A 14,659-nucleotide genomic window follows, 5' to 3' on the forward strand; every position below is an offset into this window, starting at 1 on the left:
ACAGCCAATCAACCTGCCACTAATGCCCACCACCTGTGATCACCACCTTCAAAAAGGTTCCAGCACCCCTAATTATTTTTCTGTTCCCCCAAACAATTCAACTTCTTGATTGGTGTGTGAGTACGCCCCTTCAAACAAGCTGCGACACTGCAGAACTCTCTTCCATCCTGCTCAGTGCTAAAGCAGGTGGTGTGCTGCATCACACAGCCACAAACGGCCACCACCTCTGATCATCACCACCTCCCCAAACATGTCTAGCACTCCCAAATTCGTTTCGGTTTCTCAAACAATTAATCTGCTTAGTTTTTGTACGAGTGTACCCATTAAAACAAGCTGGGCTAGAACAAATTCCTTGGCGATCCTACTGCTAAGCCTGCTCACGCAGATGGAGCGCTGTGTCACAAATCTAACCAACTAAAGAGAGAAACCCATCAAATGTATTAATTGTGGAACATATGTGTTAGTTCAAACCAGTCAATCAAAGACAGAACCTCGGACCAACCAATATGCATCCGTATACAAACACTTGTGTATTCTTTTGCCACAAAACTCTTTTTACTTGATCATCTATGTTTACATCAAATCTTTCAATACCATAATTCATGATATCTGAAAATACACAGGAGCTCTTGCAAATATAAAGGGCAAAGGGCGGCATGCATGTGAGTGTGTGCCGCCTTTTGCCCTTCACTTTTGTACTCTGCAGTGCAAAGTGAGTAAACGCTGGCTGCCACGCTGGCATGCCATGCAGCGTTTATTTTTCATTGAGAGTGGTGCTTGCAATTCTCGTGCAGCAAGTGGTCAGGGAGGGCTTAATTTCAACTGGCAACACTGCCATGCGCGTATGCAAGCATGTCAGGGAGGGTTTCATTGTAATTGTACACACACTCCTTTCTATGCCCACGTGGCAAGGAGAGAGTGTGCAATGAATCCCTATGAGGACAGCCGGCTTTATTCTGGTGCCTAAAGCAGGCGGACACTATAGGGATCTCCAGCATCTGCGCCGGCATGAAAAACCCTGCCGACGCAGATGCTGTTGCGCAGAATGCAAGTTGCGTTCCACCTCTCTTCTCCGCCATACAAATGATTGAATATGAGCCATAAAGAAAATGAATGCTGATGAAGCCTTATGCAAGGCTTTTATGCCATTCATTTGCCGTACGTGCTTATGGAACATGACTCCTATAATGTATGAGAGATAGAATTAGCCCACTCTGCACTTCTCCCTCTATCCCCACCCCCTTGCACTTATCACGTTATCATGCACTTCCAAGGTACGATTGTCACAAGACCAATGTAACCGTTCCTTTGTTTCTTTGCTGTTTAGTTTAGTTTGTTCATTTATATAGCGTGGCCAAACCCTCAGGTAACTGGGTGCACTGGGCTTGAGGAGCAACATAGGTTGCAGAGAGCTTGCACATGCCAGATGCATAAAAGGAAAATACAATGGGTAGCATAAGGACCGGGTTACAGTGTGGTCCATGTCATGGTACAGGCTGACTAGTTTACAGATTGCAGAATAAACAGGCATGCAGGCATCATGTTCTTACTGAGTAGTGAGCCAAGTTTTCACCATAGCTGCTCTGAATGACCAGAATGACTCCTCAGACCTGATTGACATGGGAAGTGTGTTCCAACATTTCACTGCTAGCACAGGGAAGCTAGATCCCCCTGCTGTTTTTGAATTTGGGAATGTTCAGTTGGTGCTTGCAAGGTTTTCTGGTCGGTCTAGAAGTGCTATGTCTGGAGAATTTATCTGATAAGTACCGGTGGGCAGTCAGTGAAAGGCATTTGTGTGTAATGACGAGCGATGTTAGTTTAATTCTGTCCCAGCAGGGGAGCCAGTGGACTTCCTTACTGATGGTAGAAATGTGGGCCTTACAAGGGAGGTTAAGAGCGCATGTAAGGGCATTGTTCTGTAAGACCTGGATTCCGCTCAGATTACTATTGGTGGAGCCTAAGAAGAGTGTACTACAATAGTCTAGTCTAGATAATATCAGAGCTCTAGACAATGTGAGGCAGCTGGTGGTTGAGATAAATGGCCTACAGGCATTAATAAGTTTATTCGTACAGGCCGTAGATGAGATAGTGGTGTTTATCTGTTTTTTGAGCGATCGTGTGGAGTCGAGATACATGCCCAACGTTTTGACTTCTTTAGAGACTTTTATGATATTGCAATCAATGGTGAATGCTTGATACCTTGTGTCCAATGTGTTGAGGCGGGCCTGGGAACCTACGATGAGCAGTTCCGTCTTGTCATCATTCAAGCAGAGGCTGTGGGTAGCCATTCATGCTTGAATTTCAAGGTAGATTTCATTTGTGATATCCCATGTCGCCCCCCCATCTTGTCCTGTGGTGCTTGGAAACACTGGTGTATAGGCCCCACACAAATTTCCAATAAATACATAAAAGTAAATACATATTCATATAAAAAATTGAAATTCAAAACATAGATCTCCACACATGGATATCATTGTGTTCACAATGTTCACAACATAACCATACAATGAAAGACACACATCTAAAGGACAATGTGGACCTCTAGTGGAGTTGCTTTAGTTCAGTATAGATTTTTTTTTTAGGAGAGATCAACTCTAAATGAGACATGTACATTGATAGTTTGCTGAGTGGGTAATAGCCACATCACTCCTTGTCTGTGACAAACTGACTTCTGGCCTACAGGAGTAGTAGGCTGAGTAGAGGCTAAGGGCCTGATTCACAGAGCATTTTCTCATGGGGTTGCGTCATTATAAAACACTTCTGTGAATCAGGCCCTAAACCCCCACTCAGCATTCACACTTCTACAACCCAAGAGCCAACACAATCGTAAATCGAAAACTGTGAAGAGATATCCCTCCTTCGCCTTTAATGGTAACGTGGGCCGAGGGAAGGCGATACTCTTAAGAGGGCTAGGAATGTGGTTTAGTAGCACCTCAGACAGTGAAGTATAACCCAACATAAAGGAATGTCCTTTATGTTGGGTTCTATCATAATACTTTACCCAAACACACCATGTACAATATTAACCAACTAGAAAACACTGTAAACACCAACCCCTGTAGAAGGAACACAGAACATGCAGTGCTCTGGGTAATGAGACCGGGGGAGACAAAGCAATAAAAAGCACTACGTTCAAAAGGATATGTGTGTGAGGATACCAAAAGGAATGTATGTTACCTAGCCAGTCTCCATGGACCCAACATGGATTAGAGGAGCAGTTATCAATCAATAGTACCTGGTAGGCAGATTTCCCTTTCAGCAATGGAATTACCCGCACTGTTTCATTAACGAATACAAATCAAAAAAGCCAGGGCTTCGACAACCTTGCCGGATGGCAATTCCTCGCATTGTCACATTGCAAAGATCAGAAGATCAGGGAGCTCAAGGCCCACAAAGTCTCTAAGATTTTCATTTTTCCAGATAATGTCTATGCTTTTTACCCTTCCACAGAAAAGTTGAGATGAGACTGTCTATTTGTTGAAGATAAAACGTGGCGCGGGGATTTGGAAGCCGACCGTAGGAATGGGAGATGAGGGGGCGGTGAACCTGTATCAACTCATCACCAACTCATGAGTTTAGGAAATCGGAGGCCATCATGGTTTGCTTGGAATCAGACTGGCGTAGGATTCCACTGGCATTGTCAATAGAGCTGGTGAAGCTCATCACCAGCCTGTGCCTGATTCACCAAACCTCTCTGATGGACAGTGAACATTAATTGGCAAATATTTCATCTTGCTGATTATTCAGGGGCTAACCGACACATTTCTGAGTGGAGATTGGAATTATTGAGCACACTACTACTATTAGACAGGGCCGTATTTTCACCAAAATGCCAGGGGTAGCGGAAGTGACATCACATGACCCTTGACCTTTGGTGACATCACAGGAAGTGATGTCATGTGACCCCCACCCTGAAGGGACATCACGGGAAGCGATGGAACACAACCGTTTATCTCTTGACAAAACAGGAAGTGGCATCACATAGCATTGTACCTAAACACAATGAAAAATATGGTTACAATATTACTGTGATAAACATTTCATACAAGAATGGATCACCATATGTATCGTCAGAAAAAAATATGCTATAACTGCAACTTGCGAAAAGCAAAATACATATTCCGAAATGGATGCTTATTCTACTCTATATGCTTTTTGGAGGATTTTGTCTAAATTGTGAATTTGAAGTGTTTAAGAATAGACTAAATTAGTGACTCACCCCTGAAGTGTGTCTGAAATAAACCTTTAATGACTCTAGAAATTATTGTATAGAATTCCAGAAAGACAAATAGCTCAAATAGCTACATGGCATTGGCCACAGCCCAGGAACTTCAATTTGTAAAAAATAAAAAATAAAATAATGCGTTTTTCTTTTTTAGGGGTAGCAAGGGTGAACACAGGGGTAGTAAGGGAGATCTCAGGGGTTGCAAGTGCGACACCTGGTGACCCCCACCAAATTACTTCCCTGCTATTAGGGGGTTCCAAGCAATGAGCAGAACGCCATCAGCTAAAGGGCCCGATTCTCAAAAATGAGCTCCAATGAGTGAAGCGCGCACAATGTGCTTTCTTCATTTGCACCCGTTGCTGAAATGCAGCGGTCACCCTATACTCAACGGTAACCTGTTTGCTTCAGGAGGCGCTGGGCAGTGACTCAAAGATGCGCTGTTCAGCCCCCTTGCATATATCAGTGCCAGGTGCTCGGGTCGGAATGACTCTGCCGTGATTTGCGCCACACCCTACGAATCGCTCATTCAGTTGCATTTTGTGACTTGGGCTCTGGCTTTTTTAGGTGCAAGTGGGGAGACGATGAATGTTTAACTATGGTGTTTCTACTTGAGATACCCCAGGGGGAAATAGGGCAGCATGTATGTCATCCTGTAGACCAATCCAATGGCATTAGAAAGCACGACCGCAAAGGAACAATTTGAGCAGCTCAAGCACAAAGAACCAAAATATATGTTCAAATCCATTTCACCATCAAGCCACAAATGTCCCTGGGGAATTGTGGGCTATCACTACCTTTATTTACTATGAGTTCAGTTTTAACCAGTGGCCACTGTGACGAATCTGGGCAATCTGTAACTTCGCCCGAAGGAGGCCCCACCCCGTTTGATGCTTGGGAGATGAGCTGGCTAAGCAAGGCCCTCCCTAGGGGTCTGTGAATGTGTGACCTCACTAGGAGTGACTCCGCTCTAGGGGACAAGGGCTCCCATTCCTATAACACTGAAACAGTTGTGTACGAGCGCAATAGAAATACAATATCATAACTCATAACTCATATCTCATAACCAATAAGGAACTCCCTATAAAGAATACTCTGTCTGTATATGTAGGAATAGCATCCAACAAATACTGGTATTGCTTCCATATATTTGTCTTCAGGTAATGCAGGATTCCCCTTAAATTCAACAACTGAAGAGGAATGACACGGCCCTTGGATGTATGGTGGTGAGAATTAAGAGACGAGGAATATTGAATGTAGAAGAAAGAATCCTACACAGTTGTGAGTCTCTGATGTGAGAACGTCCTGGAGAAACAGAGCTGCACTACACCACGGAGCAAGCAATATGCCAAGAGTGAGACAGGGACGGAATGACCATCTCACCTAGTCGCGTGACCATGCTGTAGCTATGGTGGGCCTGGGATGATGCGACCCGAGAGGAATGGAGGGACGAGTTCTCCGCTCTGAGTTCGGAAAAAAAGGGGGAATGCCGAGATGGGCAGATTTAAGAAAGCACCCGCTTATGCACCGGAGACGCCGGAGAGGAGAACAAACAAAAACACCCCGCTGAGATGCCATCCCACTGCAGCAGACCTGACTGCAGAGAAGGTACAAGGGTTGCCCAGAGCAGAGGGAGGCGAGCGGAAGAAAGAAAGAGGATAGACAACGCGAGTTATAGTAGCCCTAGAAACCCGAATATTGAGGAATGGCTAGAGCCAAACATACCGCACAAGGTAGAGAGCCCAAGGGGTCTGAAGAGCCCTGTAGAAACAAATGACACAAGAAGACACAAGAAGAAGCGAGCCTGAATGGTTAAAGAAGTTTAAACAAAAGCCCACAACAAGGGAGCAACCAAGTTGGTGAAGAAGGGATCTTCCCACCGTTTAAAGAAATGAAGACCTTTTTCTTTGGTGAACTTTTAGCATCATTTCGTATGGATTTGTGTCGAGTTTCAACTTTCCTTAGGAACTTAAATAGGCATCTGAAGACTTTTCTGTGTTGCATTTTCAAGAGCATGGTCTTATTTGGAGTGAACTTGGCGGGGAGAAGCTTGAGCCGGGAGTATAGTGCTTTGGGATCGGGCCAGATAGTGGATGGGCTTTGGATTGAGGACTACGTTAGACTTTTGGCGACCGATGAACACCATTAGCTAAGTTTTGTAGGTAGGGAAATCCTTCTTAGCAGGAGGGATATACAGGCACTTAGCTTTTTAGTTTAATAAATATCCTTGAAATGTCATCCTTGAGTCTGACTCCTTCTTCTGGTTCGCCAGATCACTCACAGGGGTGGATAATCTATATTGGGCAACAGACCTGACTCGCCACCCATTGAAAAATAGAGCACTCCCTCAGCTGCGCCATTCAGCTGAAGCGGTACTCCTGTATCAGATGTCTGGTTGGGTAAATAGACCAATGAACAAGGTAGGGTTGTGGCATTTTGCTTCCCCTTACTTGACTTGCTTATTGGCAATGCAGGCTGGGGTACTGCACCCTAATAGCGTGTAGGGGTGCGTTCCACATTTCTGTTGCATGAGGAGGGCCTGTAGCAGCGAGCCCCTGCAGCTCTATGTGTACACCAGGAACCAGGACTCAGGGAGAGGTGTTTATTGATCCCTCTAATTGCTTCCTAGATCCGGTTACCCACAGGGTGTGCAGGGCGAGACTTCCAGAGCAGCAGCACATGAAGGATCATAGCCTGGAGCTGTGGTGATGTGCAGGTAAGGGTTAAATCATTTTAATAACATCACTGGTATATTGCACAAAAGGGGTTGTGTGTTTGTGAATAGGTTTGTTTGCCTGACATTTCATTGTGTTAGTGGGTGGGTGAGATGGTGCCATGCAGCTATGTGTGCTCACCACCAGCACTCAGCGAGAGGTGTTTGATTGTCACCTCCACATGTTTCCTCCTGGAGCGGCAGTGGCGCATGCAGGATGAAGTCCAGAGCTGAGGTGACATGCAGGTAAGCAAAACATTCAAAAAACAACTGTGTGTGACTGTATGTATGTATGCATGCATGCCTGCAAACAGTTGTGTGTGTCTGTAAATGTGTGTGCCTGTAAATGCATACATGTTCATGTGTTTGTATGTCTGTAAGTTCAGTGTGTTTGTGTGTGGGTGTATGGGAAGAATGTATTTGGGCCAGGGCATGGGCGAGGGGTGAGTGAATTCTGGTGAATGTGCAAGTGAATTAATACACGTCAAGCATGAGTGAATGAATGTGGGTGAATGCACAAGTGAGTGGTGGTGACGGCATTGTTTCTGAGCGGTGCCTGTAGTGAGGGACAATACAATCACATATTATTGGTGCAGCTAACAGGGACAGGCTTGTTTTTCACATATTATTGGTGCAGCTAACAGGGACAGGCTTGTTTTTCACATATTATTGGTGCAGCTAACAGGGACAGACTTTTTTACAATGGCTTTACTGGCAATAGGGACAAAGCAAACATGTATGTAGTTTGTACCTGTTTGTATGTACTGGATTTATAACCCCCAGGGGGTTACAAGAAGTGTGCAGTGGTTGCACAAGGGCTTGGGTGGCTAACGGAGAAGAAGAGTTGGGAGACTGCAGAGCGCAACTGTCCTATGGAGTGGAAGCATGCTTATGCTTCGCTTGGGAAACCTGGAGCATTCCGGAAGGTTCCTTTTGGAAGAGGATTCTGGGACTCCCGAGGTGTGTCCCGGTAGCCATCATTAGACATGAGAGAGGTCTATTTATGCAGCCCCATTATGGAAAGCTCTACCTTTATATGGAAAGCTGACTTCAAAGGACCCGCCAATCCAATTTGAAATTCTTCAATGAGCTGATGGACTCTCCAAGGACTGGGTGCAAGATCTCTGGTCTAATAAATCTCTGGCAATTTTGGATGAAGCAGACAAGTTGGAAATGTTATTAAGAAATCCTGATGTAGCGAAGAAAAAACTATGGCATTGGGACTGGATGAAAACGGAGATGGCGAAAGCACAGTACAAACTTTACGATAATCTAAGGAAAGCTATTAAAGCCATGAATATACTTCCTGGATATTGGATTACTTTTCAAAGCCCTCACCATCTCAGCCTTTGCATGTGTATTAGAATGGACTTACTACCAACCAAGCAAGTTCTCAATTCAGGAAAGCAAGGCCCTGACCGAATGGATGCCTGCAGATTGTTCCAGACCCCAGGAGAAACACTAAAACATTTGACTCTCTGTTGTCCTTAACTGAGATCTTTAAGAACCAAATATCTCGGTTCTATTATAAATGAGGCTCCAACTAGAAGTATTGAAATGTTATGGGAATATATGTGTTGGGGTGAAAACGTTAAAGCAATCTTTGCTATAACTCTTTTTTTGGATGAATTATTTAAAACATTCTCATTGCTCGAACATTAATGACATACTAAAAATGCTTCCCTGTCAGTATGTTCGATGTTTTCTTATGCTGTTTGCTCACTTTTTTCTTTTATATTTCTGTAGTTCACACCCGTTCTTCTTCCCCCTTCTTTATAATTTGTACTTTTCTTTTTTCTATTTTGAAGTTGGAATTATCAATATCTTGATGATGAAATATGGACAAAAGAATTTTCATTTTGAAATGTATTTTTACTTTTTTAACTTGTCTACGACAATCGTGAATTGGCAAAGGTTAGTAATAAACCAAGTGCCTAAATAGATACATATGTGTATTAAGCTTATCTCATGTTCTAAGCACTTGAAATGCACTGTTTGACACTTGTAGTGTTGGCACTCGTAGTGTATTAAGCTTTTCTTGTGTTCTAAGCACTTGCAATGCACTGTTTGGCAGTTGTAGTGTATTAAGCTTATCTCATGTTCTAAGCACTTGAAATGCACTGTTTGACACTTGTAGTGCTGGCACTTGTAGTGTATTAAGCTTTTCTCATGTTCTAAGCACTTGCAATGTACTGTTTGGCAGTTGGAGTGTATTAAGCTTTTCTTGTGTTCTAAGCACTTGCAATGCACTGTTTGGCAGTTGTAGTGTATTAAGCTTTTCTTGTGTTCTAAGCACTTGCAATGCACTGTTTGGCAGTTGTAGTGCATTAAGCTTATCTCATGTTCTAAGCACTTGAAATGCACTGTTTGGCACTTGTAGCGTTGGCACTTGTAGTGTATTAAGCTTTTCTTGTATTCTAAGCACTTGCAATGCACTGTTTGGCAGTTGTAGTGCATTAAGCTTATCTCATGTTCTAAGCACTTGAAATGCACTGTTTGGCACTTGTAGTGTTGGTACTTGTAGTGTATTAAGCTTTTCTTGTGTTCTAAGCACTTGCAATGCACTGTTTGGCAGTTGTAGTGTATTAAGCTTTTCTCATGTTCTAAGCACTTGCAATGTACTGTTTGGCAGTTGAAGTGCATTAAGCTTTTCTTGTGTTCTAAGCACTTGCAATGCACTGTTTGGCAGTTGTAGTGCATTGAGCTTTTCTTTTGTTCTAAGCATTTGCAATGTACTGTTTGGCAATTGCAGTGCATTAAGCTTTTTTCATGTTCTAAGCACTTGCAATGCACTGTTTGGCATTTGTAGTGCATCAAGCTGTTTGCATGTTCTAAGCACTTGCAATGCACTGTTTGGCAGTTATAGTGCATTACGCTTTTTTCATGTTCTAAGCACTTGCAATGCACTGTTTGGCATTTGTAGTGGATCAAGCTGTTCTCATGTTCTAAGCACTTGCAATGCACTTTTTGACAGTTGTAGTGCATTAAGCTTTTCTCATGTTCTAAGCATTTGCAATGCACTGTTTGGCACTTGTAGTGCATCAAGCTTTTCTCATGTTCGAAGCACTTGCAATGCACTGTTTGGCACTTGTAGTGCATCAAGCTTTTCTCATGTTCGAAGCACTTGCAATGCACTGTTTGGCATTTGTAGTGCATCAAGCTGTTTGCATGTTCTAAGCACTTGCAATGCACTGTTTGGCAGTTATAGTGCATTACGCTTTTTTCATGTTCTAAGCACTTGCAATGCACTGTTTGGCATTTGTAGTGGATCAAGCTGTTCTCATGTTCTAAGCACTTACAATGCACTGTTTGGCACTTGTAGTGTATTAATCTGTTGTCATGTTCATTAGAAGCACTTGCGATGCCCTACTTGGTAGCAGTACTGCAAAGTAACTCTCATGCTCTCAGTACTTGTGATGTACTCGTTGGTACTTACATTATATTAGGGTCTTCTCCGCTGCCCCTCCCTCTGTGAAAGACTGGATTTCCTACCCCTCCATTTGCTGTAGGTGGGCTACAAAATGGCCTTGTCCATGGTCGGTGCTATACAAACACACAATAAAATGAATGGCAGGGCCTAGGCCTACTGTATGTTAGAAACCAGTAGGCAATGGAGAACATATGGAAAGCGCCTATAGAATGCTTATGCAAACACCAAAACAAGCGTTTTGGCCAATGTTTATTTATCAAAGGTTTTTACTGAAAAGTAATTTCTTGAGAACAAACACAATGTTCATAAATATACTATATCATTGGGCCCATTGTGCATCCATATTGCAAAAAAAGCCTCCAAAATACAATAAGGTCTATCATAAAACTACTAAAGCACAGAAACGTGGTCACTTATAACGATACTTGCCTTCTAATTATTCCCCGCTTTTCAAGAATAAATAGTACAGCATTCCTTAACCAGAGAAACCTGCAAAGGGTCCATTATTCAGGAGGGTGTAGAATAATCATTCTCTGGACAGAGGTGTGGGGCTTGCTGAATTCCAAGTAGTTCTCTAGTTGCTTTAGTTCATGTGCAACGCCATTGCGTAGCTTTGGGTCGACCGATGCCCGACTTCTCCGGTGCCACCATAATGCTCCTTATGGTAAATCCGGCGTAACTGCGCTTGGTGGGCTAGGCGTGGGGTATCTGTTTGATGAATTGCACTAAGCTGTCGGAACGCGGCTTGTGGTGTTCTTTCCAATGGTAGAACGCATTGTTCCGTTGACAAGGACGATGCAAAGCCGCAGAAAGGTCTGGTAAATGAAGGATCTTGAGGGATGTTCAAACCGAACACCATCCCCACTCGCTGTGGAATCTCCTCCCAAACCCAAACACATGGATAGTTTGGCTTTTCTGCTGTGTAGGTTTTGGAGATTTAAGTCAACCTTAATGTCAAGTATGTTGGAAGATACCATGAGCAGAGGAGCCCACCCTCTCTACTGGACCGGCTCACCTCCTTCCTAAAGCACCATTCCTCCAAAGTCATACTGGGCTCTTTCTCCTCCCCTACTTCCTGCTCCACCTGTGGCATCCCCCAGGGCTCCATTCCCTCTCTCTGGCTCTTTAACATATACCTGTCCCTGCTGGCACGCCTCATTTCCTCATTCTCCCCCCAACTTCCAGTGCTATGCTGATGACACACAACTCTTCTTCAAACTTCCTATTGACGCCCCTGCACCTTCCTTCATCCCTGAGTGCCTCTCTGCCATCCAGGCCTGGTGCACTGCTAATGACCTCTGCCTCAATGGCAGCAAAACAGAGAGTCTCCCTGTTGGGTCCCCTGCACCCTACTTCCTCCCTGCAATGAGGCCTTCTTCAGTGGCCTCTCCCCATGGCCCCTCCTATGAAGCTAGGTATCTTGGAGTCATCTTCGGCTCCTCCCATTCCTTTATATGTAGGACATTGTCAAGAAGTCCCACTTCAGCTCTTCCTTCATAAAGGAATTCTACCTTTCCTCACCTTCCCCCAGAGACTCAATGTTACCGATGCCCTGGTGCTCTCCAAGCGAGGCTATTGCAATAGACTATTCCTTAATCTTCCCTCATCCGCTCTCCAACCCCGCCAGCTTAGCCAGAATAGGGCAGCAAGGCTTTTCCTTTTACTTTACTCTAATCAATTTAAAACGCGCAGCCATAAACCCTAAGGCGTGAGGGCGCAGACAAGATGAACAAGCACGGTAAACAGCAAAATGGTCAAGGTTGTCGGCAAGTAAAGAGAGGGGGCGAAAAAATGGTAAAGGCGAAGGGCAGAGGTCAGTAAGCCTCAAGGCCTCAAGCCCAGGGACAGCATCTCTCCTGCACTACAAAGTCTTCACCGGCTCCCAGTCTCAGCACAGATTACATTCAAACCCCTCTGTATCATCCAGAAGGTTATCTGGGGACGGGGACCACTCTATCTGCAACTCTTCGTGACCAAATACCTTCTAGACACCTGCATTCCTCTGGCACCGATCCCTTTCCTCAGATGGCTCCCTCCTGTGGAACAGCCTCCCTCTCCCTCTGTATCTTGAGCAAGATCACCTTAAGTCCCGGAAAAGCCTCAAGACCTTTCTCTTTACCTCGTCCTTCCCCTACCCCCTTGTTCTTGCTAACCACACATTAGCGAACTGGTGTGAATGGCGGTTATGTATCCTCAGGGTCCTGACCCCCTACATCTCTCCCCCCAGCCGCTGTCTATTTACTGCACTTGCTTAGGCTCACCCTCCCCACTGGAGATTGCACTTATGTGTTTCTCCTCTTAGCTCCTCCCTGTGAGCATTACAGCACATATGCCTTACTCCTTCCCTCTGCACTTGCACGTTCTGAACACTCACAAGGCATAGTAGATTTGTCTCCCCTCCCTATTTCCGATTTGCCTGCATTCATTAATTCAATTATTTATCTTTGTTGTAATTCATTATGTACCATCCCCTGCCCCCAACCTGTTGCTCTGTGGGCGCTTTGAAACAGGTTTGCTAGTTTTATAAGAGCCCAATAGCTAAATAAATACATAAAATAAAAACGACCATCAGCCCAAGCCAGCCACACTAATGGTGAAGCCACATGGGAGGCATAGCTTAAAACCAGTGTGGAGCTGTGGGTTGCACGCCCCTGGTGCACAGGGCACCATCATTTCACAAGGCACCTATCGAATTTCAGGTTCCTCCTTTTCTCGCAGGCATTGTGAAGTTCTCTTGAGAGGGTGTCAAAAGGTGGTGCACGGAAGAGGCAGAAAGGGGCTGTGAACGATCAGTCCCGTACAAAATTGGATTTCTGAGATGTGGAAGGGTTTCCCTAAATTGCCGGTCAAATAACACAGCAAGCTAAGCACTCGCCCCTGATATCTGTGTGCAGCCTGCTGTGGCAGGTTCGAATCCCAACAGGGTCAACTCAGCCTTTCATCCTTCCAAGATCACTAAAATGAGTACCACTCTGTGGGATAATAATGTCTTCTGTTATTTCAGAGCTCTGAGACCTATGGGTGTGTAGCGCTATATTAGAAATACATTATTATAAATCTGACAACTGAACGCATTCTATTTTCACACAAAGTTTTGATTTGTATTTGAATTTCCCGAAAAATCTAAACTCTTCAAGTAGCGATCGCACCAAACAGCACCTCCATCCCAAATGTAACAAAAGGATTGCGTCATAAAGGTGCGTCTACATATACCAAGAACTCTGCGCCTACCAATGAACTCTCTCTGATGGCTTCACCAACAGAGGGTGGAGCCTGAACTCCCTAAAGCCTTTTAAACACTGCTAATAAACATGTAAGGGTGTCGAGTCCAACGGAGCTGGCTTTGCTGTTGTCATACGGAATCAAGAACTAAAGACGGCTCAGAGAACACGTGCAAAGCTGGTGTTGACTACACTGAAGCCTCTCTGAGTCCTTCCCGCCCACATTTCGGGTGAGGCCGCCACGGCCCGCTGGCTTTTCCCAGCTGAAGACCCCCGCAGGGGAACGAAGATGGGGGAGCCTCCTTTAGAAGGGCAGGCCGCTATGTGTTGGAATTTCGCATCTCTCGACCTGAGCAATCTGGCATCGCATGTGCTGTTTCCCCCGCATGTGCCAGCCCCCCTCCCCCGGCCCCTGTGACGCAACCAATGTCAACTGACAGTCATACGACATGGATGAGCTTCCTTCGTGATTTGGGACCAGTTACACACCCTCTCCAAATCCCCACAACAAAGGAAACAGCTTTAAGGAAAACGCAGTCATTTGCTGAAGCCCACGCAGGACTGGGGACCCAGGCGTACCTTCTATCAGTCTCCGCTTCTCACCGCAGCAGGTAGAGTCGGGCACCCACCTCCCTGGCATTATACATATATATACCGCCATGATCAGCTGCAGTGTGTGTGTGTGTGTGTGTTGCCAATGTCTTTGTGAAGGGATCAACATTGCTTTCAGACAGACTTCATAGTTCGTGCCATGTTGAAAGCCATGCTCGTGGCGAGTGTCTGCTTACATGTGAATGCAAGATGCACAGAACAGAAGCATTATCCAGACCCTGTGCAAACAGCCTGGTCCTGAGGTCATCAGCGCCAGAGAATTAAGTGGGTTTGCATAGAGGCAGGAGTCAAACAAAGGCCCATGGAGAGCAGCGCCGCCATTAGAGCACTGCCACCTGCCGTGCACAATGATTTCAAGCTGCACAAAGTCTGCTTGAGAGTACAAATGGCTTTATATTTCGAAGGTCTTTGTGCTGCAGGGGTGATCAGCCCTAAGAACCCTCATCCACTAAAGACCCATT

At 44.9% G+C, this 14,659-nt stretch overlaps 1 protein-coding gene across 1 annotated transcript in view; it reads right to left on the reverse strand.

Moving 5' to 3' along the window:
- Positions 1 to 14,197, reverse strand: part of LOC138449413 (struthiocalcin-1-like) — a 182,947-nt gene extending 168,750 nt beyond the window's left edge. The window contains exon 1 of the mRNA XM_069604803.1: positions 14,166 to 14,197. The gene's annotated coding sequence lies outside the window, so the exon portion shown is untranslated. The remainder of the gene's footprint in view (positions 1 to 14,165) is intronic.
- Between the last annotated feature and the right edge of the window lie 462 nt (positions 14,198 to 14,659).

This window comes from Ambystoma mexicanum, chromosome 1p (assembly GCF_040938575.1).
Source record: "Ambystoma mexicanum isolate Mex_15411 chromosome 1p, UKY_AmexF1_1, whole genome shotgun sequence".
Lineage (NCBI taxonomy): Eukaryota > Metazoa > Chordata > Amphibia > Caudata > Ambystomatidae > Ambystoma > Ambystoma mexicanum.